Source organism: Typopeltis vanoorti, chromosome 17, assembly GCF_054136105.1.
Source record: "Typopeltis vanoorti isolate ZY-2024b chromosome 17, IOZ_Tvanoo_1.0, whole genome shotgun sequence".
Taxonomy (NCBI): Eukaryota; Metazoa; Arthropoda; class Arachnida; order Uropygi; family Thelyphonidae; genus Typopeltis; species Typopeltis vanoorti.
In genome coordinates, this window is record NC_143565.1 from 41,479,835 (window position 1) to 41,506,778 (window position 26,944).

Here is a 26,944-nt window from a genome sequence, read left to right on the forward strand (position 1 = left end):
ATTGCCGTTAAAATGTAATAATTAAAGACAAATTAGAGTAGTACAGAAGCTATGATTCTTAATAAGACTATTGTTATGATCTCTTACCTAACATAGCGTATAGCAAATGCATGAATTAAAAAGTAAATATAATGAAGTTGGGGATGCCAAAGGCAATAAAGAATGATACTTACAAGAAGCAATCAGTGTAGTGCGATCACAATAGAATAATTGCAAAATGTCTAAGTGAAAAATAATGGTCACAAATTAAATAAAAAGGAGAAAAAAGGACCCAGTTTTATTATTATTATTATTATTACGAGAGACCTCCAGGGAGTCAGAGACTCATCGAGGGAGGCCACATACTACACACACCAGCTATCATACTGAATTCATTCACACTGCTTCCACTCACAACATCCAAAGGCAATCCATTCCAATCACATACTATTGAGAGAAAAATCTAACCCCCCCCCCTTTCTTAGCGGCATTCATTCACAGCTTTCAAGAATGCCCTCTCGTCCTTTCCCCACCCTCCATAAACTGAAAAATCTTGTATGACCCTTTCTAAAGTTCGTAAATCTCAATCATATCACCCCACTTTTTCCTGTTTGCTAGTGTCTGAGTCTACAGATTCTCAATCTGTCTTCATGATCAGTATTCCACAAACATGATATCATTTTTTACACTCTCCTTTGTACTCTCTCCATTATATCAGTATCACAACGGAAACCAGGAGACCAGACCTGCGTACAATAGTCCAATTGAGGTCTTATCATGGCCTTGTAAAGAGGCAAAATAACATCCTTATCTTTACATGTGAACGTTCGTTTCAGCATTGTAATTATCTTTTGCGTTGTATTTGCAATCTTTGCCACATAGCCCTTAAACTTCAGCTTCCTATCTATTAACACTTTCATTGCCAAGCTGAAAATTGGAATTTCGTGAGGTGGCCAAATTTTATTTATTTTTTTATTTAGTTTGCGACGCCCACGCGATAACGCGTGATTGGCAATTAACGTGTTAATACACCAAGATGCTTATCCTCATCAGTTTCTTCTAGCCTAACCCCACCAATATAATAGGGCATTGGATAGGTAATCATGCCGAAGTTAATGACTTTACATTTACTGACATTGAACTGACATCCATTTTCCCAAGCCCACAATTCCAGTCTATTCAAATCATTCTTCTGAAAAGACGTATTCCTGATTACTCTACCTATCTTTGCATCACCATCAAATAACTGTACGCCACCTGTCAAATTCTCCCCAATATCATTAATGTGCAGAATGAATAACAGTAGATCAAGCACTGATCCTTGTGGTACACCACTCTTTACCTTAAACCTTGCAGACTCAAATCCCAGATATACCACTTTTTGATATCTATCAATCAATCATCCTCTTATCCATGCTAATATTGTATAACCCAAACCTATTTTCTCCAATTTATGCAGCAGTCTACCATGCTGTATTCTGTCAAAAGCCTTTGAAAAATCCAAAAGTGTCATGGTGTATCCATTCCCCTTGTCTAGTTCAATGGTAACATTGTTATAGAATGTGAGCAAGTTGCTAAAATTCATTTTAGAAATTATGGACTTTACAACCGTGTTATAAATAACTCTTTTAATATCCCGAAGTTTCGATCTTCATATTAAGATCATCATCTGGAGCATATACAAATATACAGGACAAGCTAAGTTAGAGTACATACAGTAAGTAGAGAAACAATGAATGAATCATTCATTGTTTGTACTGTATGCAATATAACTTAGCTTGTCCTGTATATTTGTATATGCTCCAGATAATTATCTTAATATGAAAATCGAAACGTCGGGATATTAAAAGAGTTATTTATAACACGGTTGTAGAATCCATAATTTCTAAAATGAATGCTAATCACTGTGTAACACTAAAAGAAAGGAACAATTTGCTAAAACATGACCTTCCCTTAGTAAACCCATGTTGTTCATTGCAAAGTAGAGATTCACTGTCAACCCATTTCTGAATGCGGGCCCTAACCAATTTATCCAAAATCTTGACCACCACTCCTGAGATACTAATTGGTCGATACATCGGTATTTGCACCACCCTTGTGCAATGGAATTACCATACATTCCTTTCATTCCTGCGAAATCTTCCCTGTTCTGAGACTCATATTAAACATCCTGGTCCAAAGAATGGCCAGTTCAGCTGAACACTCTTTAAGCACACGTGCTGATATTCCATCAGTCGCTATTGCTGAATTCTTATTCAGTTTGTGCAACAGCTCTAATACCTCACACACCTGCGTTTCTTCATCTAGTGAAGAGGTAACAGTGAGCTCAATGTTGCATTCACAGGTTGATAGCTTTTAACGAAATGGGTACTGATTAACTGAACAACCTCTTCTGCATCTGTAACCCTCACGCCATCTGGATTCAGAAAAATTTTCTTTCATATCATTCTTTCTTTTATTTGCAGCATATCGATAAAATTCTTGTGGGTTGTCTTTAGCACGCAGAGTCAGTTTCTTTTCATAATCAGACTTTGCTTTCCGTACAACGGTTGTGACTATTGTAGCATGCTGCTTATAACGTTCATAACGGACGTCATTCTTATGCAAACGGTATTCCTCCCACATCGTCCTTTTCTTACGAATCTCTTGCTTAATAAGATTACACATGCATTTGACTCGTACTCTACTTATTCTTCGAACTCTCGGAACACATTCTAATATCGCATCATTTAAATATTGTTTAAATGCATTTAAACAATACTTAACCGATAAACAACCGACCCCATTGCACTGAACTCAATATACTTCTCAATTGGTCATAATTTCCTGCTTTGTAGTTCAGCATGTAACCTTTTCTGAATGAAACATTCATAAACTTAGTCACTTCCCAAGTGAGTACCGCATGACCACTGTCACAAACTGGAGGCAGAATAATTACGTCTTTATTTGAAATGCCCTTTGACACTATAATCAAATCTAATACTCTTTTACCTCGTGTTCGTTCTATCACACGCTGCTTGAGGAAGTTGTCCCGCAACAGCTCAATCAATGCATTTTCATTCTTCTCACGAGATTCTACTGCTTCCCAATCAATATTTCGATAATTAAAGTCTCCCATTATGATTCCTCTTTTCGCTCTCACCTTTGCTATTTAGTGGTGCATTTCTTCATCACCAGCAACCGATCCACCAGGTCTGTAACAACACCCCTCTGTGTAATTGGCGTCAAACTCACTGCCACATGAAATTGTTACTAGTATTACTACATTCATAGGTCTCAACTCTAACTGGATTTAAGTCGTCGAATATCATTAGCTGCAAGCCCCTCCTCTCCTATCCACTCTGCCCTTCCAAAAAATACTGTACCCTTGACGCTCGATACCAGTTAGTAGGTCTGATTCTGATAGCCAGGTCTCATTAATTCCTACAATCTGAGGTCGCAACATATGGACTAAAGCAACAAACTCTCTCCCTTTGTTTCTGATACTCCTAACATTCGTGTACAGACATAATAATCTACCTCCAAGTTCTTTAGTATACTCTTATTCAGTCTGCCTGACACAGTTGGACATCTTGCAGATCTCTATTATTCTCTAATGCCTTACACAAGTAGACATCTTTGCAGACATATGATGGGTCCGAACCGGACGAACACAAACCCCAAATCGTTCTCGCCTCGTCAACATTTCCATTGCAAAGCCCATTCCCTTCATTAACACAGTTATATACCATTGCCGCTCTTACACTCACGTTCACACCATTCCTCCCTTATAATTTAGTTACCCTGACTCTCTGTAGGTCCCATACCAGTTATTAGTTTTTCTATACTCCTGATATCACACTCATTCAGGTGTAGGCCGTCCCTCTTATACAAATCCAGTCTTCCCTCAAACTCACTCCACACATCCAAAGACTCGCATCCATTCCTTCTACACATGGAATCGTTTGCCATCACAGCCCTTCTTCTTAATTCTTTTTTATCATATCGAGGTAAAATACTAACGATTTTACCTCGATATGATAAAAACTTTCTCACTCTTCACTCTCGGCTCTTCCAGCAACCCTTTCATGTCCTCTCTCACACTGAACTTATCCCCAGATAAATCGTTCCTACCTACTACAACTACGATTTCGTTAACTTTTCTTTTTTGTTTTTGAATTGCTTGCGTTATATTTTTAATTTTCTCTCCAGGAAAACTCGTTGTTATAACTCTCTCATCTATAGCATGTTTTATTATAGCGTCACCATACCAAATAACTTCTTTCTTTTTACTAACAATGTCACTTACCTGATATTTCGTTATTTCCTGAATGACCTATTTCCTTGCTTTGTTTCAAAACTGGTTATTATGTCGTCCTAGAATTAGGTTATCCACAGAACGTGCATAAAGTTGGTCGATTGGTAGAGCCTCTGCTACTAATGGCTCAGTTAAATAAGTTTGAGCGCGGTTAGTAGCTGGAAGGGAACTAATCGTTCGATGCTGTTGGCACACTCTCCCTCGATGAGTCTTTGGACTCCCTGGAGGTGTCAAATAATAATAATAAATAGGAAATAAAACAATCGAATGATAAGGAATCAGTGGAAATCCGAAACAGATGTTGATAAGAGCAGCAGCAGCACTTTTAATAAATTAAGTGCAAAGGGTAACTTGGATAAGAAAATAGGATGATACCGACGGCTTAAATGCAAACAGAATAAACGCAGAAGCTCGAATAAAAAAGTTATTTTCATACGAATCAAAGCAATTTCAATCTTTCTGCTTTTAAAATTTAGAATTAAATTATGTAATAGGATTTAAAAACTTCGCGAAGATATAATTATCAACAATTAAAAGTTAGAAAAATGAAAAAAAAACCCAGCAAATAAAAATTTGAAAAAAAAACCTAAGCTCATATATAATACATAATGTTCATACTAATATAATAATGAATTAATTAATTTAATTAATTAATAAAAAAATCAGTTAACGCCTTTTTATTCGCGTATATTGAATAAAATAGCGGAATAGACAAGCCCTTTAGCTCTATCTAAATTTGGAGACTGAGTGGGCAGTTCAATCTCGACTGGTAGCCAATCAGAGATAGCTTGCCCAAGGCCATCACTAATTAAGCGGCACACAGTGAAGAGAGACGGCTCAGCAAGTGCTGCCATCTCGTGGTCCCTAACACCAACACAAATATATTTAATTTTTTAATTATGTTGGTTGTACGGTCGATTTTCTTGAGTTTACGGGAGAAAAAACCTGCTCGCCCGTGCAAGAGATCGACTAACTCGGGAAGCGGTAGAAAAAAGGCTTAGAAAAAGTTCCTTTAGTCGACGACCAGATTCGAAACAAAATCTTCCTTCGTGCGGTCAAGCGCCGTGGTGTACAAACTCCACAACATATAATTAATAAATAAGCTCATATTCAATTGCCGATTATCGAACCATGAATACGAAATAGAATGCAAAAACAAAATCACTTATTGCTAGTTGACTTATAAAATTCAAGATATATTCATCAGTGATACATTTAATATTGGAACTGAAGAACTATCCCATTGTTAGTCTGATATTATTTTTTGGAATATCTGTTATGTTTATATGACAGAGCCCTCTATGGTCGCTGTATATTCGTAAATAATATTATTTTTGGATAATGCTAACATGCTTATTTAAAGAAATTTTTGGCGTTAGATTATTTATTATTTATTTATTTATTTACTTATTTAGTCCTTATTTTTTGTCGAACTGCGAGTACTTATAAGTAAAGTAGCCGTGAGGCACATCCAGAAAGTGAGGGCCGTTTAGAATTTACCGCCAAGTAAGAAATGGGAGGGATGTTGCACATGCGTGGGAGCATAGAGTGACTCATTCGTTATGGACTATTTTACTTTCTTTTCGTTATCGTCTGTTGTTTTCTACGAATAATTTGAGTACTATGAAAAAAGAAAATCCAGACAGTTAGTTCAGAATTTAACGCTTATTTGGCGTTAAATTCTGAGCGGAATTTATTTTCTAGACGCGCTTGTATTATGGACTGTTATTGTAAGATAATAGTCAGCCTTTTTCTTTATATTTTCTGATATTACGTTTAATTCTATGTTAGATCTCCTATTCAATGTTATTTCTTCAGCCAATTTTCTTAAACTGGCATGCAATTAGATAATGGAAGAAATTACCAAAAGAGATCCAAAGCAATATACAGGGTGGTCATAAAATAACTTTCCCTCTTTGAAGGCATCTGAAGCTAAAACCAATAAACGGAATGAGATCAAATTTTAAATTGAGACTTTTCAAGGCATGGGGAGATGATTTCCGCGAAAAAACGATTTAGTACCAAAAGTCGCCGATAGGGGAAATTTTGGCGTTGACGGAGCCTAAAGCAGTCAAATATTTGCAAATAATGTAGCAAGGTTGCCACGAACGTATACCGTAATAAATCTGGCAACCTGGATTCTCTTCTACATACTCTTGTGAAACTCTATTTTCTGCCTTAAACAATATCAAATCGAAAGGAAGAAATAGATTGAGCAATGATATGAACGATACCTGTGTAGCATTAAAATGTACTTCTACAGAGCAACTTTCTACCAGTACTCAGCAACAGAAAAGTCTTAAATGTAATGTAAGTTTGTAACTTCAGTTTAATAAATTAATTGTATAATATGAATTCATAGATTTTATATCAATGTCCTATTAAATAAATAGCTTAATATGATATGTATAAGTCACCATCTATGATTATGTAGTTAAATTTATAATGCATGTATGCAAGTGACCCATCAACAACGTCAATATTTAAAAAAAAAAAAGATGTTTGACACATCAGGGTGAAAAGGTTGGCCATCACTCACCGGTCTAGACTCTAAAGGAGTGTCGGGTGTAATGACTCCAAAGTTACTCTCACTTAATGTTTAAAAGCTTCGTATAAATGCGTTTAATTTTGAAACACTAAGTTATTATTTTTATTTTATTTTATATCATTTCAATTATTTTATGTTATTTTATTTTATTATTACTATTATTTATTTTTATTTTTAATTTTATTTATTTTGGTAGCTACATAGTATCATGGATCTTTTAGGAGGTACGAAATCGGTAAAAAGAAGAGTTTTATATCCGGACAGGGGCCCACCCAGAGGGGGAACAAGGGATCCTGGCCCACCCCCAAAAGAAAAAGGAAAAAAAAACACACTAGAAAAATTTCCAAGAATCTTTTCCTAATTAAAATTCTTTTTTTTATTATTTATGTTATGTCGTGTCTTCTGTTTCTATACTACTTATGAATTAGCGGTCACATAAGGTGGGTTTATATACCCACCTTATATATACACCCTATAGCTCTCGGGAATCATGGCCGCTGTGAACGCAAGGGTGAACGAAGTAGTGCTCGGGCGGACAGAGCGCTACTCCGTTTGCCCGAGGCGGGCCAGAGGAGATCACAGGTATCGTGTATTGGCGATCACTGCAGATGCTCAGTCATAGGTCGTATGCAATGTGTTGTGTGTATTCTCAAATCATCTACTCAACTCTCCAGACATTTTTTTACAGACTTGATTTCCCGGTATTAGGACGAAAAGTGTTGGGACTACTTTCTTTTTGTAATGAATAATCATCGAAATGAATTATTCATTACACATTGAACATATATTTATTTATTGTATAAATATCTGTTCATCAAGTGTGTAAAATTCTTCTATTTTATTAAAAAATAAAGGAGATGCAAAATGCAACACGTCTTGTATGTATATATATGTACGTGCATATTCTATTCCAATTACATTACGCCTCCAAGGAATCCAAGGACTCATCGAGGGCGGGCACTCTACTCTACAACTCTTCGTCTTCATAGCTTATTTCACCAACTACACCAAACGCCATTACCATCGTAATCTATACACATCGCCATCTATGCCCACCAACACTAGTATTTTTTTGTCTGTAAGTTGCGTGTGTTTTCATGGCCCCGATTTGTCTGTATGCGGGACTTTATATAGTTCTCGTGATGAACGTGTTATTGGATTAAATAGTGTTTAAATGAAGTGCGTTTTTTTTTTCATTACCGTCCGGCTATGTTTGGGAGATTTCCGGTTAAAAGTGTAACTGCTAGTCACACTGAAGAATTGCATTACTAAATGGAAGTGCATCGAAGATCCGAAGTAGTTTGAAAACACTCCTTCAAAAGACCAGATTGAAATATCTTTCTCGATAAGTCAGAGACCCTGTCTGTCCATCATGTGTGATCCAAGATCGTTTTGATGAATTAAACCGAACTTTTGTTGGATGCCGCATCGTTTAAGGAACGGTGAATTCATTATTACTGAATTCGTCCAGTTCAATTCAACGAAGTGAATCGAACAGTGAATTCATCATAATTCATCACTTAATTTCCCCGACAGGTTTCCAGTTATTTATGCAGTTATACTTTGTATAATGTGTGGAAGAATGGAACGGCAGAAGTTGTACCTAATAACTATGCCAAGGAAGCAGAAGAAGGCTTACGTGCTATTAGAATGCCAGGTTTTTTGTCATCCAGTATTTGGTCTTTGCAAAGTCGAATTTCATTTTGTTGATTTTTTTACAACTGTTAAATACTCGAATATTGGTCTTAGCCAATATTCGAGTATTTCGAGTAACCGATGACATACCACGATTTTTTTTTTTTTTATCTTGGGCGTATCTGGTATATATATGTCGAAACAACGTATGGCTAATGCATGGGACTTTGGTTGAAGAGGCGATAGGAATGTTTTCATTACAGCAAGTTTTATAGCTTGGAAGAGCAGGACAGTAATCAGATTATGCAGAAGAGAAGTATAAATCATGCAAGTCATTTGATGAGCAACGTTGCATTTTTAAACACGAGACTGATATTAGATAATCGAAGGATGTTATGTAGTAAGAGGCAGTCTAATTATACAAGTTTGCAAGAGGACAGTTAATGTTTTCTGTATGTTCGGAAGGAGAGCGGTTAAGAAGAGGATTTGTTGGAAGGATGGTGTGGATTATTAAGTGTTCTGGTGGATAATTGGTTTATCTACCAAATATATCCATTATTTGAACCAAATAAACTATCTGAACTGTTATTCATCGAAGCCCACTAGTAAGAAGGTCGAAAATTTGTTAGATCATTACTATCAAAAATCCTTTAGCATCTTCTCCAACTTCATCAGCTGAGATGGGAAAGGTAACACAAGTGCTAAACAATAGAATTCCAAAGGAAGATGAACTGATAATTTAAGTGTCTGCAGTTCGAAAAATCAAGATTTAAACATATATTATCAGAGTTCACAGTGTTTATATGAATTTGAAAAACTATAAAGTTAATAAGTGAATGCAACGAAGTATAACAATAATATACAAATATTGTGACATTGCAGATCATGTAGGGAGATTTGATGTGGTATTCTCCGACATGCATGTCATCTCAGAGAAATGCACATTCACCCTTCTTTTTAGCGCGTTTCATAAGGTTTTTCATTCCGTACAGCCGGCAGGAAGAATACACGTAATGTAAAGATATAATTGCAGTGGCCTCATCATCTTAGCTGCTTTGGCATTAATTCCAAGCAACCACAAAATCATTTTAAGGCACTTTTTTAAAATAGCAATTTATGGATGATGGCCTATAAGGTTTTTTTAAGTTGTAAATACTATATTAAGTTTTTGTATTGTCTACAGATTTATATAAATCCGTGGACAATGCAAAAATGTATATAAATCTCTCCTTGATGAATACTTTTTGGGAAGTTTGCTGGCTGTAGCAATTTTTTTTTAGTTTCTTCATTTTACTAATGAATAAATCTTGTAATGACTGTTTATTATCCAAAGAGATTAGACACAACTCTTAGCCCTAACTAACTTTTGTAAATCGGTATCAGGGTTATTTCCACCCATAGTATTCACCAAAAGTTGAATCCATCGCTAACGATAATGAGGAAAATACGTTAGCATTCCTCATCATCTGTCTTAGTCATCTAAGTTGGATGTTATATTTTAGAACACATTTATTTATATGTTTCAAAGATTGCGCAATATACGTACATGTACACAGATTAAAAATGTCCACAATTCTGTAACAAATTTACCGAACTAACATTGGAACAATTTCGGTAAAGATCCACATACATCGAAAAGGACTTTGAGGAGGTGGGCATGACTAGAGAATTTGTCCAGATGGAGTTAACGTTGCTAATCACTCAATTTCTAGTCACCCAACAAGCATTTATGGGTTGGTGAAAATCCTCGTGCAACAATTAAAACGAATTTCCAGCTACGATTTTGGATAAATGCATGATATGCTGTACATTTCTTGGGAACTAACTAATTAATCGTACCTTAAGTATTCAGGGATTATGTTTAGTGCGAAATACGCCTTATTTATTTATTATTTATTTATTTGCAAAATAAGGGACTCTGGAAGATGTTTATTGACACAAATATGCCTGCATTTCTTTATGATGTCGTCCTCCACATTTTATGTAAAATATTTACTAATATCTGAAGAGTCACAATCACGGTCGTTGTATTGTTCTAAGAGATCCTTACTTCTGGCCAACTAGATGCCTCCACTTTGTACATTCAGAGCACTAAGTTTGTAATCTCCATGCAAAGGATGGTACAAGCTGAGAAGGTTAACGATGAGAATGCACAGCATCGGAGATGTTTGGACACTGAAGATCACGTCTGAAATGATAAGGACAGAGAGAGAGAGAACATCGCTAGTATTATTACAACCAGCCAAAATGTGTATTCAAATAATAGAAGATGCACATTTTCGACAATTATTATAACTATTATACTGATGTGTATTTCTTAAAATAATTCAATGTCCAACTCAAGAGTAAGTTTAAATATGAAATGAGAAATAATTGTAAAATACACTTATAATAATAATAATAATAATAATAATAATAATAATAATAATAATAATAATAATAATAATAATCAACGGTACACACAGAGATCTTTAAAGTCCACGACCTGTCCTAACCTGAATTTTGTCGCAAGGCATTTTTAAGATAAGGTGGTAAGTCTTGTGCCTAAATGTATATTTTTGTAGAATGAACAACTTAACTGTGGAATGAAAAAAACCTGAGTTTCTGGAGGGAACGATATTTCCACTTCCATGTGACACCGACTTACTCATCCTCAAATGAAAAGGTTCTTTGCCTTGTAGGCGGAATTCAAACTCTGGTGGTTTTTTGCAACCAAAAAGGTTCATCGAAACTGGCTCAGATGTTGAGAGGTTAAAGTATATTTTAAGTGCGGTATTTATTTTTTCCGTTTTGAAAACTACATTAATTACTTCTTAAATACATCTTTAGACGAGTTTCGGGAAGCCCGTAAGGATCTATTCCATAAGCAAGTTATGCTTGGACACATGTTGGATTTAACTCATATTCAATATTTGGAACTTTTCATAAATCTCCTGCGCCAACTGGAAATTTGCTTTAATCTGGTCATTGGCAGAGACACAAAAGAGAAAGCATGTTGAAATTATAGGTGAAAAACTGGGTCCATTCTGCATTGAATTTTTAAAATTTGGGAGTTAGAATGTGAATAAGAATATGGCCCTCTGAATATGACAATTTTTTAATTAATAATTGCGTACTCGATCAATGAAATTAAATAAAGCTTGGCGTTGGTTTAGCATTTATTTATTGCTGAAAAAAGTCTAGAAATTTCGAAACAAGTGGGTCATATGTTGTATTATCGCGAGGTGATTAGGCGATAATATTCCTCGGTGATGATTGATTTATGTGATTAAGCATCACATAAATCAATCATCACTAACATCAAAGCACTTATGACAAAATTCGATTATTATAAATGGGAGTAGCGTCCAGTGTAAAATGCAAAAATATTTCCAACAGGCAAATATTCTTCATTCTTTGTAAAGCACATTTTCCCCTCATAGATTATTTCAATGGGAACAGCATCCTTGAACAGCTTGTTAGCACTGTCTGTGTTTGGGCAACGACACCACACATCGTGTTTCTCTCCTTCTTCCAAGGAAGGCTAGCAAATGAGAAGCTTTTTTATTAACAACGCAGCGATCTCCTCATCATCGCAACCAACGGAGCCAGCAGCCATCCATCACTTACTAGTGCAAACAAGCAACCATATCCACAGATAATATCTCCATTGAAGGCTGTCCGTGCGATGCAGCCTTCCTGATTTATGGTCTTCTCAACAATTTCTTATTGATCAAATTTGGTAAGGATTTTATCGTAATCAATTACATTTTTCAGGATATCTGGATTGGATATCGGACACAGGATGTATTTCTGTGTACTTGTACCGTCGGAAATGTGCCTATTAATGATATCTGACTTGAGGGCAAAGTAACAGACATTCATGTTCCATTCCGATATGTACTTAATACCAGCGACCTTTTCAAAGTAAGGAATTAGCTTCAAATCAATAGCACTCCCAAAGTTTCTATTGCGGATATGATCAAGAGCTACTCTCACTAATGCCGTTCCGACTTTTTGCGTCTATACTCTGGACAAACATAGTACATTCCAAAATAGCCGAAGTGCTCGTCTAGGACGATGGCGGCACAGCATCCAATGTATTCTCCTAGGAAAGAAATTAAAATATCAATGCGTGCTTGGTATACACATACTTCATTATGAAGAAATATCAGTAAAAGAGGGTTAGATGTATGGAAGAAACAGTAAAAATGGCGGCAATTGACGAGTAGAAGTGGTTACCGTACTGATATTTTTATTTGCAACATGTTGTTACTGTTAGCATGTTATTATTCGATTTTCGGTGAATAATTCATTCTCAACATTTAACCAATGATATCAATCAAGTATCCCCTTCTAAACTGCTCACAATTTCTACAAGTTGGTCTACTTTTTAAATATTTTCATGGGCATCACTTATGTTAGATTGATTAGATAAAATATAACTTTTACAACCTTTTCCTTTTTCACGTTTGTCCGATTTGGCTGAAATTCTGAAGAGTTCTTAGTCAAAGTGAGAGGAAAGTATTCCAGTTGAATTGATTGAAGGATGAGAATGCGGAGGGAACCACTCCCTTTCATTTTAGCATGACTGCGTTAAAATTCTCAGTTAGAGTGTAGGTAACCTATGCTTCCTCATGAAATAGAATATCTCAAGCAGTATGTAACAGAAGAAAAGAAGAAACTCGAAATCAATGAGTATTAAACCTGATTATAAATATCAGAGGGGATGTCAGCAAAAATGTGTCTTTTCTGCCTCTGATAGTGAGTGGTCGTACTGTACTGACTTCGGACGTGCCAAATTTATAGATGTTCCATTTAGAGAAGGTTACACACTGAACAAAAAAAAAAAAAAAAAAAAAAAACAGAAAATTATAATCAGCCTAGTTGAATACTATACTAGGTTCATTGCTAGATGGGAAGAATATTGGTAGTGCATGGCAGGTATTAGAAATACTAAAATCATGTAATATCGGAATACACAAATACAAGATATTCATCATCATGATGCTTTTCAAGGATTTAAACCAGTGGTCGCCAAAAGGGTCGATTCGGGCTCAGGGGTCGACAGAAAAATATAAGACATCATTGTATGGGTAATATTTAATTCGGTTAACTTGGATTACCTCTATGACAAAAGACATGGAGGTAATGACAACGCAATTAAAGAGTGAATCGTGGGTTCAGTACCTCCATCTTACAGGTCCATGAATAGGACCTGTAAGATGGAGTAAGGTCATGAAAATAGTTACTGAGGCAAATCAAGTAGGCCAAAATGACGTATTTACCAAGTGCAGGAACCAGATGTCGTGGTTCCTGCCGGCCGGTGCAGTGGGAGCGAGATTGCAACATGTGCGTGGTTCTTATTTACTGATACTTACAAGTATTCGATCCAAGTCTCATTTTTGCGCATCGACATACAAGTGAGCGTTAATGTTCAAAAATTCATCAACATACATATTATAATTCAATCGTTATTCATTCACGAACTAAACTTCTCTATGTTGAAGAGTTGAGCAGCGCTGGTAGTAATACCAGTGATATTAATACCAGTAGTTAATTAATATCACTAGTAATACCAGTGATATTACTAGTGATAGTAATAGTAGTAGTAATAGTAATATAATAATATATACTGTATTATACATACAATAAACACTGTAACTATAAAATAAACAATCTAAAAACTCACATAAGCGTCTTGTTTTGCTTGTCCTATTATAATTACGTAATAGTAAAATAGAGGGGGTCGATAAAAAATCAAGAAACTCTTGAAGGGGTCGACGAGCAAATAACTTTGGCGACTCCTGATTTAGACATAGAGTGGACTGTTCCGGTCTTAGAAGTCATCGTTGAATCTCTTTACAGGACGTCCTAGTTTTATTTTTCCTAACGGTTTGTAAGGCTTGTTTTGGTAATTTGGAAGCAAGATATTCTATTGAAAAATATGATGGAGAAGGAATTCCGTGTTCATAAAGTTATCAGCGATTATTATTATTACTATTTGACACCTCCAGAGAGTCCAAAGATTCACAGAGGATGGGCACCTACTCTACAGCTCTGTCTCCACCACTCAATCCACCAACTTACCGCAACTACATCAACGCCGCCTACCGCCGACAACCAGTACTACCCACAGATAATCAAAAACATCCATGCCCACGGCGGGATTCGAACCCGCAGCCCTTTGGCTGGAGAGTGGTTAGTTTATTATAATTATAAAGAGGCCAGAGTCACAACTATTGTTGTACGGAAAGTTAAAACATACTCTGTAAGTCTAAGACAGTGTAAAAGAATGCTACTGTTTTGCTGCAAGTAAAAGAAAATGAATGTGAAAGAATAACTCTCGTCAATGTGGATGGTATGAGACTGTTAGATGCAGAAGAGATTACTCAACTGATGAATGTCCATTTCCCTAAACGCTATCAACATCAAGTATGCAAAATGGAGCTCAGTACTATCTCTATACCGGATAAAGAAATGGAGGAGGTGATACTGGAGCTTATGTACATAAACTGAAAAAGAATTCCGCAATAGAGGCTGATGGAATATTAGCGCGGATGCTACAAGAGTGTTCAGCTAAAATTGCTGTGCCTTTGACGAGGCTGTAAAATTTGAGTCTCAGAACAGATCATATTCCACAGGATTGAAAACAATATGTGATAATTGGATTGCACAAGGGTGTACAAATATGTCTATATCAACCAATCAATATCTCTGGAGTGGTTGTGAAGATTTTCGAAGTTGGTAACAGTTCGCATACAGAAATAAGTCGAGACTGAGTTTGTACTTCGCAAAGAACAGCATGGCTTTACTGAGTGGTTCATGTTTAAGCAATTTCCCCACATTCTGTAATAATATTACCATTAAGTTACACAAGAGAAATAGATACAACATGATATTTTTGGACTTTGATAAGGGTTTTCATAGGATACAGCATGGAAGAATGTTGCATAAGATGGAGGGTAGGGGTGTTACAAAGTGTTAGCTTGGATAAGACCATGGCTGACACACAGATATCAAAACGTTGTGTATGGGGATGTCAGTCTGCAAAATTTAAGGTGACCAGTTGAGTAAAACAGAATCAGCCCTTTGCTGATGCCCAAAGATAAGCTGGGTAATCAGGACTGTGAGCGATATGCATCAGTAGGAAACGATTTCGATAGATTTTGGGATGGAATTGTGGGAATGTTAAAATGGCCACCAGTTGATGTTAGAAACTGAACAGGTTAGAAATTCGACGTTCTAGCAGATAGTAAGTCGAAGTTCAAGGGCCATATAGAGGTTCAAGGGCCGATTGCAGATAGAACTCAGAAAATAATTGTATCTAAAACTTCCAAAAACTTTAAAAATAACGAAACAATCCCTGATTACTTTACGATGGATAATACGAACATAGGTAATTGTATATCTGCTTTTGAAATTTGTATAATTTACAATGACACAACAGAATTAGGAAGATTTTTATATTTCAATGATGAGAATATTCTAAAAATATTGCATTTAAACATTAGAAATATAAGAGATAAAATGTAACATCCAGAACTATTATTAAATGACCTAGATTATAATTTAGATATTTTGATACTAACAGAAAGGATAAAGGAGCATGAAGCTGGCCTATACTATTTAGAAGGGTTTAAAAAATACTATCACTGTAGGGATTATAACATATCTGGGGGATTAACGCTCTTTGCTTGGAAGGCATTTAACTATTAAACACATTAGCAGTACAAAATGTGGAAACAGCCGAGATTGTTAACATTTATTTAGAGAACTACAATTACTGCATAATGGCTATTTATAGGTCTCACTCTTATACGCCTTACGGATTTACACAAGAACTGGACACCGTACTACGTGACATCGATTATGATAATGTTATCATTATTGGTGACATAAATATTGATCTGCTAAGCGACAGCCGTTTTCTCTCGAATTCATTGATGTATTAGCCATGTACGGTTTTGAGCAACATGCAAATGTTCCGACGAGGGATTTCAATGGCTGTCTTTGAATCATGTGTTTGTAAGAACACAAATTCCGACTAAAGTCAAGACAGCAGTGTTTAAACAGCCAATCAGAGATCACTTTCCGATAGCCGTAAGAATCCATCTACGGTCAGTACCTAGAGACACGAAATATATTAGCGTCCAGTATCCTAGAATAAACTACAGTGTGCTAAAACATAAATTAAGTAACATATCCTGGGAACAAATACTATCTGAAACCAATGCTGACGATGCTTCCTACAAATTCATTAACCTATTTATTACTGAAATACAACACGCCACTGCCATACTCCAAGGAAACAGACTCAAACTAGCGATGCCTTGGATAACGCAAGACATAAAACAATGTATAAAACTCAGAGATAAGATGTATAAAAAACACAAAAAATACCTTCGCAATGAACACTATGAAAATAGCTTCAGATATTATAGGAACCAAGTAATGCAAAATTTGAAAGAAGGAAAAAAATGAGTATCACCGTAATGCATTTTTGAAATGTGAAGGTAGCGTCAAAAAGAAATGGAAATTCGTAAACAATATACCGGGCAAAAATATCCCAGAACCAACATTTCCAAGACTTAGTAATAAGGACAGAACAGCAATCATATAGACTTAAGCAGTGAAAGAACGTTAGCAGACAGATTTAATAATTACTTTGTAACCGCCAATGAAAAATTTGTAAATAGTCCTAATAATCCAATTACAGACTTAAAAGAAATGAGAGTTCAATGTACGTTTTTCCTACTTGTGAGAATGAAATCAAAAATGTTATAATAAAACTTAAAAACTCTTCTGCTCGTGGCCACGATAGCATTAATGTCAGAATTGTGCGGGAATGCCAGGAATATATATCAGATCCTTTGGTAAATCGCTGATGACTAGTGTGTTTCCAGCAGAATTTTAAGAAGAAAGCTGTGGTAATACTAATATATAAAAAGGGATGAAAAATTGATCTTACAAACTGCAGGCCAATCTCCCTACTCCCAGTTTTCTCCAAAATATTTGAGAAATTAGAAAAAAAAAATACATCAGACTGCTAAAGTACAAACTAACTTTAGCAGTCTTTCTAGACCTACAGAAGGCTTTTGACACAGTACCCTACGATATTTTATTAAAAACTGGAGAATATAGGAATTGGAGGCTGTGCTCATGATTGTTTTAAGAGATCGCAAGCAGTAAAAATCAACAAACGTTATAGCAATTACATTCAGGAAAAACGTGGTTTTCCTCAAAGTTCTGTGCTTGCGCCAGTCGACTTCTGTGATCAACAGTTTTCAAATAAAGTAAACACCTTTGTAGATGATGCCACATTGATATTCTCTGCAGATTATGTAAATGAAATGCAAAATATGGTCAACACAGATTTGCAAATAGTGACAAATTGGTTTCGTGTGAACAGACTCACTCTCAATACTGGAAAAACAAAATTTATAATTTTTAAACTCAAAAATACATCTAATAATAAAAATCAATTTTTCCACCAATATATTCCTACATAACTGGTATTGTAAAAGTAACCAAAATTGTAACTGTATGGAGATAGAAAATGTGAATACTATAACCTATTTAGAATTAAAAATAGACATCAACTTAAGCAGGAAATATATATATATATATATATATATATATATATATATATATATATATATATATATATATATATATATATATATATATATATACACAGATATATATATATATATATATATATATACACAGATATATATATATATATATATATATACAGGGTGTTCGGGATAAATTTGACAGTTTCGTAAGGAAAAAGAAAATCTTCTTTGTATCTATTAAATTTAATGAATTGACAAAACAACATTACAGGCAGAGTTAATTACAATACTATCAACAAGATTTACTCAAAATAACCACCATTAGCATCGATCACAGCTTCAATTCTGCTTCGGAACCTCGAACAAGCTGATGCTACAGTCTCCCTGGGAAGGGCCGCAAAAACTGTTTTAATTTTATCCATTAACTGGGCTTTTGTATTACTGGAAGTGCGATTGGTGTCTTTTTCAACTGCGCCCCATACAAAATAATCCATGGGGTTAAGGTCTGGGGAGTTTGGAGGCCAAACATTTCGACTGGTGAAGTCGTAGAAATTTTCAGACAACCATTTTTGACTTTTCCCAGAGGTGTGGCAAGGGGCCGAATCCTGCTGCCATACATACGGCCTACCATTGGCTACCCTTGTTATCCAGGGCTTGACTACAGTTAGCAACTCCACGAACAAAGCCCGAATTCCAATGCCAGGGTTCTTCAACACCTGTTCCTGCAGATTTGCGAGGAATTCTGCTGTACGAACGCAATCAGATCGTCTGCTAGGGATCTTTCTTCTTGCTACATCCTCGTAGTCACCATTGCAAGTCTCTAGTTCATGCCTGATTGTTTTTACTGTATTCAGGGAGCATTGGGCAGCAGTCGTAATATCCTTATTTTGATGGCGGGCACGAATCATCATGATACAAGTTATTCTCTTCCATGATTCAGGTGGGTTCCAGCTATCCATCCTTTCTGACATCTTGTATATGAATGAAGAAGGGTCCAAACTTTTAAATGAAGAGAAGTGTGTGTTAATACATGTAACTTACGGAAAAATATAATTAATTATAAATATGTCAAATTTATCCCGAACACCCTGTATATATATATATATATATATATATATATATATATATATATATATATATATATATATATATATATATATATATATATATATATATATATATATACAGATATATATATATATATATATATATATATATATATATATATATATGTGTGTGTGTGTGTATATACACACACATGCATACACATATTATTCTCTAAATATATTGTCAACATTTTGTGTACTATTTATGCTATGTAATTATTGCACTTCTTGTAACCCGGATGAGGTCATGCTCTTGGATTATACTTGGGATGTGATTGCTTTACAATTTTATCATTTTGAAAGAAATTTAAATGAATAAGATGTAATGTAATGTAATGATAGGCAAATGATAATGCAATGTCATAATATGTAATGATAACTCAATAAATGAAAAAACGTATTGACATGTAAAAATAGGAAGTCATTTTGCTTCCTTATAACGCCTTGATAGAAACGCATTTCTATTGTTCTCAGACATGGTCTCCTGGTTCCATGACGATACAGGTACAAAAGTAAAGAGAGTGTGTTAAAGATGATATCCGGACTGTGGAATGTAAATTCTGGGGATGGGTGGAGAATTGCTGTACTGCAGAGACTCTCAATCTTTCCTTTTGTGGAGAGCAGAAGATGGGTGAACTGCAAATTTTTGAAAGGATCATAGAGGATAACAGTAGTTGGAATTTTTCATTTTATGAAGGGTGGAGAAAGGAGGCGGCGATATACTTGGAAGGTGAGAATGAAAGCCGCCAAGAAGGGAGTTAGAGTTAGATTTTTCTGTCATCTAGTGCTGGGTGATTGGAATGGATTACCTTTGGATGTTGTGTGCAAGTAGTGTGACTGAATTCAAGAAAAGGTATGACCAGTGATTTGGGTGATACGTGGCCTCCCTCGATGGAAGCATGCAGTGTTTTTTTTTTGAACATATCATCTCGAGAGAAAGATTTTCTGATTATTTAACCATAAATCACACAATACCACTTTAAGAGCCTTCAAATTTCACAGATGATATTATCATCATCATTATTTTTATCATCATCATCACCAGAGACTGCCAGGGAGATAGATAGGTTCCTAATTTCAGTTTCGTTGTAATTGTTATCCATTTTAACCTGGTTCGGAATTAATGCTCAAATTCCATGGCTAAACATGGAAACCACTCAAGCCACTTCAGGCCTCCAGTAAGCAGTGCTGTGGTCTCACATCAGATGAAGAAATTCATCTCTTACCTAACAACAATTACGAACATGCTGCTTTACATAATAATGATACGATTTACGTAATTTTATTATCATTTCCTTTTATACACGTCACCTTCTGAATTAGTTCAGATAAAACAATACCTGGATGGATATCTAAATGCGCAGGACAGAAAAATAGTGAACGGTTAAAAGAATAAATATTCTGAAATATTGTGTCCTTTCTCCATAACTATTCTTGAATTTTTTATTCTCCCTAATACCTATTCTAACTATTAACAGAATATTTAATGGAATAATAGGAATATATAAATAGTTAACTATAAATATTCTTAAATATGGTGATCTTTCTCCCTCACCATCCTATCCCAGTTCTGTAGCAATTAACATTCCATCTACACAGCCTATAGTAAGAAACAATATTAATAACTTTATACGAAATAAAAATTTTCTAAAAGCTAAATATAATCGAATTATTAAATAATAGATAAAATATTTCTTTAATTTAAAAAAATTATATTTCTTAAATTTTTAGAAAATATATCCTAAATTTTAAAAAAATTTCTTAATTTTTTAAAAAAATATTACAGCATTTTTTAAAAATATTTCTTAATTTAAAAAAAAAATTTAAAGAAATATTTTTTAAAAATATTTCTTTTTTTTTCACATATATCCGCGAACAATTTTTCTATAATTAATTTTCCTCACGATTAATTTTCTCGTGATTAATTTCTCCGCGATGAATTTTCCTTGTGAGAAATTTTCCAGTATGAATTTATTTCCAGTATGAATTTTTTACGCTAAGAATTTTTCCTTGGAAAGAATTTTTCCTCGGAATGAATTTTTCTCGCTATGAATACTGTCCGTGTCTGTACAACGTGGTAGAGGTGGAGCATGCTCTGATCACTAATCTTAATATTTACCCTTAATGCCAAAACACATCTCCAGCTTGCTCCACCTCTACCACGAGTTGCCTTGGTCTTGCACTACCTGTGGGATCAGCTAGTCTTGCATAAATTGCAGGCGCAAACTTGACATTTTGTCTGTTTGCTTACTTGGAAAAAATGGAGTAAAACCAGGTTTAAAATTGCTTGGTATCTTTAACATAACTATACCCAAGTTAAAAATACTTTCCGGTTCCCGAGTTAGTCGATCTCTAGCACGGGCCAGCGGGTTTTTTCTCTCAGAAACTCGGGTTTTTCGTCCCATAAACTTAAGAAAATCGGCCGTCAAATCCACACTTTTTCAGACATGAAAAATATTGTGTTAGGGTTAGGGACCACGACATGGCAGCACTTGCTCGCCGCTTTCTTCCCTGCGTATCGATTAATTAGTGATAGCCTTTGGCCAGTTATCTCCAATTGGGTACCCGTGGAGATTGAACTGCCCACTCAGTCTCCAAAAGTTAGTGGAACTAAAACGGTCTCACCTACTCCTACACGGAAACAAAAAGGTATTAGCTGATTTTTTTTTAATTCTTCGCGGATATATCTGAAAAAAAAAAAGAAATATTTTCCATATAAAAAATATTTTAAAAAATATTTATTTTGAAATATTTTAAAAAATATTTAATTTAAAGAATTTATAATTAAGAACTGTTTTTTAAAAAATTAAGAAATATTTTTTTAAAAATTTTAAAATATTTTTATAAATTTTTGAAAAATTTAAAAAATAAGTCATCTAAAATGTAAGAAATATTTTATATATTATTTAAAATTTCGATTAAATTTAGCTTTCTAAAAATGTTTATTCCGCATAAAGTTATTCATATCTTTATTCTGCATAAAGTTATTAATAATTTTGCCTCTTTACAAGGCCTTGATAAGACCTCACTTGGACTATTGTGCATAGGTCTGGTCTCCATTGGTTTTTGATATGTTGGAGAGAGCACAAAGGTGAGTGTTAAAAATGATATCAGGATTGCGGAAAACTGATTATGAAGACAGATTGAGAATTTGTAGATTGCAGACACTAGCAAACAGGAGAAAGAGGGGTGATATGATTGACACTTACAAACTTCTGAAAGAGTCATACAGGGTTTCAATTGATGGAATTTTTCAATTTATGGAAGGTGGGGAACGGAAGAGAGGGCATCCTTGGAACCTGAGAATGAAGACCGCCAAGAAGGGTAAGAGCTAGATTTTTCTCTCAGAGGGTGGTGTGTGATTAGAGTGGATTGCCATTGGATGTTGTGAGTGCAAGCAGTGTGAATGAATTCAAGAATAAGTATGATAGTTGGTGTGTGTGTGTGTGTGTGTGTAGTATGTGGCCTCCCTCGATGAGTCTCTGACTCCCTGGTGGTCTCTCTTAATAATAATAATAATAATAATAATAATAATAATAATAATAATAATAATAATAATAATAATGTCCTGTTTACTATTCCTGTTATTTCTATTAACTAATCTGTTAATATAATAGTTATTAAGGAGAATAAAATATTTAAGAATAGTTAAGGAGAAATGACACAATATTTAAGAATATTTATTCACTATTTTTCTGTTCTGCGCATTTAGACATCCAAGCAGGTGTGATATATTTTTTATCTGAACTTATTCTGAAGGTGATGTGTTTGATTTATTGAATACACGTGTGTGTGTTTTGAAAATGACTCCACTTTTCCTGCATACGACAGACATGTTGTACGCTGCTGTCGTTTGCAGAGCTAGTTTAAGATCATAGGTTCACTTTTGAGTAATTATATTAAAGAAAATAATGATAAAATTAAGTAAATCCTATCATCATTATGTAAAGCAACATGAGCTAAATTGGCATCTGCGGGTGCAATACTAGTCTTGACCTTTTCTTCCAATACTAGTATTTTATAACAATAAGAAATTCTTAATTTTATATTTAGTCTTCTCTACTGAAGATGCATGCTCCCAAAGTGAAATGCAAAATTCATCACTTCTCTATGAGCCGTTCAAAAATAAACTGTAATCAGAAATATCACGTCGTTAAGAACCGAATTGATAGCGTACCCTCTCCCACCAATGAACTGTGGATTCGAAACTCGCAATGGGCACGGATGTTGGTAATTGTTTTTGGATAAGGGATGAATTTCGTCGTCGGATGTGAAACCACAGCACTACTTATTGGAGGCCTGAAGTGGTTTGAGTGGTTTCCATATTTAGTCATGGCATTTGAGCAGGATTTCTGAACTAGGTTAAAATAAATAAATATTACAACGAAACTGAAATTAGGAAACTCACCGATCAATAAATCGATTAATTTCATTGTATAAGCATAAAACTATTATGAAAATGTAATTAAAATCTAAACAAATAATACATAAAAAAAAGCTATATTTTGTGAAATTTATCTTGCATTGCATTTCCTTTTTATATATTGCTATCAATGCAATATCATTTTAATTTTCTAGGACGTTTTCAGCGAATTTTTTCCACGATGAATTTTCCTGGGATGAATTTTGCTAGCGATATTCGTGAACTATAGTCTTCGCGATGAATAGTCTCTACGATGAAATGTCCATGTAATGAATTTTCCTGGAGATGAATTTTTCTTCGAGATGAACCACTGTCCGAGGATAATTATCTATTGTTGTGTACTTATTGTCCTTCCTTGTATGGCATACTAATTGCATTTCATGATATAAATTGAAAAATATAAATTATTTCGACTACTTAAGGGAAAAATTATATAAGGAGAAAAATCGAAGATGAACGGATGTTTAGAAGCTGATTCTTTAAATAAATTTCAAGCATTGCAGAAAATGTCTTTTAGCTATTACGATGGTCTTTTATATCCATTTCATTTAAAACCTTACAGTATAAGAATTCTGCTAATTTCATTAGGAGAAGAAAATTTATTTGACTATTGGCTATTGCTGCCCACCTAATGATCAACTTGTGTAAGCAACCATGAAGATTTGTTTTTCTCCCAAGGCCGATGAGTCCCGTTAAATCCCATCTTTAAATGAAACAAATTCATTCGCATGTTGGTAAACAGATCGCTGGGATAAAGTTTTATATGAACTTACCTGTATCAGTAATGGCGACTAAGAATCCATGAGGATCCTTCTTGTGCCACGCTTGTAGGAAAGGAAGTTTCTCAATTAAAACCACTTTCCCCGTCATTACTTCCATGAATTTACTGAGGTCTTCCCTGTTAAGGACTTTGATTTCGTAGTTGGGAAGTGAGATTTCCATCCTAAGACTTCTTTTCTCAATGATAATGTAAAGGAATAATGAAATGGAACCACTAGAAAAAGAAAAAAAAAAGAAAGGAAAGAGCTCTTTAATCTTTTCAATGTCATTCCTATTCATGAAAGTTAGAAAAATGCAAAGGTTGAATAATCTTTAAGCCTTCGTGTATAGATAAAATATCGTACTTCTCAATGCATTTATTTTATCCCCAAACACAGTGGCCGAATATTATCATGGGCCACTGGCAGTCTTCCAACCCGTGAGTGGTGAGAGCATTTCTGATCCGAGCATTGTATTGTTATGACCAACTATGATGTGTGGCTTAACTGTTATGTTACAATAGCAACGTTACTGAGAGAAAAAGCACATCAGTGGTCTTTCTCTCAGTGACATTGCTACTTGTCTTAGTATACCGAAATCCACCTTTGCTTATGTTATGAAAATGAGGTGTCGGGGGTTTGTTCTTTTTAGCACTTTTTGTAGGCCTGATTTGTAGAACCCGAAGTATCTTCGCTCTTCAACTAACAGGGGGGGGGTTCAACTCCCACGACGGTATGGATGATTATGAAAGTCTTTGGATAGTAGACAGTTTTCTTTACCCAGTGTGAGAAAACCACAAACCTACTTATTTCCAGGCCTGAAGTGGTTTGGTTCAAAGCAAAATTCTTGGATTATGAAATCTTTTGTCTAATACACCCTCTGTCCAAAAATAAACCGACCTTTTCGAAAATAGAAGAAACTAGTGGAGCCATCTGTTGTATCTTTTTGTTGTCGAAAGCGGCAACGTTTATTAGTGTTGTGTCAACTCTTTATGGCATTGGTTTCATTAAAAGTCGAGTTATAGTGCCAAGAGTGACAGTGTGTTTCGATGAACGGTCGGCCGTCACGATATTCATGCCGTACACGACGAATTCTCGCTATCAATCGTTTCAAAAATTCGAGATAAAACTCATCATTGACCGTTTGGTCAGGCGAAACGAATTCTTTGTGGATTCAATGCCCTTGGAATCGTAGAAACAAATCAGCATTGTCTTTACTTTTGACTTCTCCAAGCGACTTTTTTTCGGATGCCCCCTCGTCTGGTGATCTCCACTCAGCACTCTGACGCTTTGTTTCGGGCTCATACTCAAAACACCAGTAACGATCGTTTCATCACCAGTAACGATCGTTTCAAGGAAGTTTGAGTCCTTACGAGCGGTTTTAATGATGTCCTTGCAGTGTTCAATTCGATACATTTTTGGTCGTCTGTCAACCTGTGGGGAACAAATCGCGAATTCAATTTACGAAAGCCCAAACTCTCGTTCAAAATGTTGTGCACATCTTTGGAATCCTCAATTCATCTTCAATCAATCTCACGGACGATTTCGGGTTGTCTTTGATGAAATCACGCACTTTTTGGATGTTAACTTCTCTCAGTCCTTTTTGGACGGCCCGGCTTTTCGTCGTCCTCAAGGGTCTCACGACCACTTTGAAATCGCTTAAACCACTCGTAAACTTGAGTACAGGATAAGCATTCATCCCAGTATGATTTTTGAAGCATTTGATGCGTTTTAGTAAAACTTTCACCAAGTTTAACACAAAAGTCAATCGCAGCTCTCTGTTTGAAACTCATTTTCCGACCGTTCGTCAAAACACACTGTCACTCTTGGCACTATAACTCGAATTCTAATGAAACAAATATCATAAACAGTTGACACAACACTAATGAACGTTGCCGCTTTGGACAACAAAAAGATACAACAGGTGACGCCACTAGTTTCTTCTATTTTCGCAAAAGATCGGTTTATTTTTGGACAGAGGGCGTGTGCATCTTACTAAACATATGATAAATTGCAACTTTTCATGATTATCAAAGAATCATGTCATAATTATATAAAACAGCATGAGGCACTGAAGTGAAGTCACTAGAAAACCTATGAATTGAATAAGTTTTGACTTTGTTTGACTAGAATTTCTAACATATTTAGTTTTAATACCTCAACATAGGTGACCCCATTTCTTTCCAATTTATTGACGATGCATTGAAAAAAAAAAAAAAAAAAAACTAGAACGCATCCGTCACATTACCCCTTCATTTCATTTGGACAGGCCAAGAACTTGAACGGACTTTTACTTCTAGCCTTTCTTGGCTAAACCCAACTCGGTCATAGGTTCTTCAGATCTCGAAAACTAAAGCATAATTTTATCTTCCACTTAAGACATTATTTCTTAGTTGCGCAACTGATAATGCAGTATAGAATCTGTCTAACTTTCGAATTCTGTTTGTACGTTTGAAGCAGTGCATTCTAAGAATGTTTGTATACTATCCAATAAAAATAACCCGATTAATTAACTGATAACCTCTCTCTCTCTCTCTCTCTCTCTCTCTCTCTCTAGCACAATGATCCATTTTGGATTCATTCCAGTAATTCTCACTCACATTCTGTTTCTGTTTATGTCTCTGCTATCGGTAGTTCC

At 35.1% G+C, this 26,944-nt stretch overlaps 1 protein-coding gene across 4 annotated transcripts in view; it reads right to left on the reverse strand.

Annotated features, from left to right (window-relative positions):
- The window catches only part of LOC150097318 (uncharacterized), a 55,542-nt gene that overhangs the window by 15,816 nt on the left and 12,782 nt on the right, over positions 1-26,944 (reverse strand). Inside the window, exons 3-4 of one of the 4 annotated variants that reach the window (XR_016549696.1) lie at positions 24,322-24,542; positions 10,490-10,647 (exon numbers count right to left, since the gene is read on the reverse strand). The gene's annotated coding sequence lies outside the window, so the exon portion shown is untranslated. Of the gene's footprint in view, positions 1-10,489; positions 10,648-12,312; positions 12,547-24,321; positions 24,543-26,944 lie in introns of those variants that run through there. The other 3 variants (XR_016549694.1, XR_016549695.1, XR_016549697.1) reach the window with 3 other exon arrangements.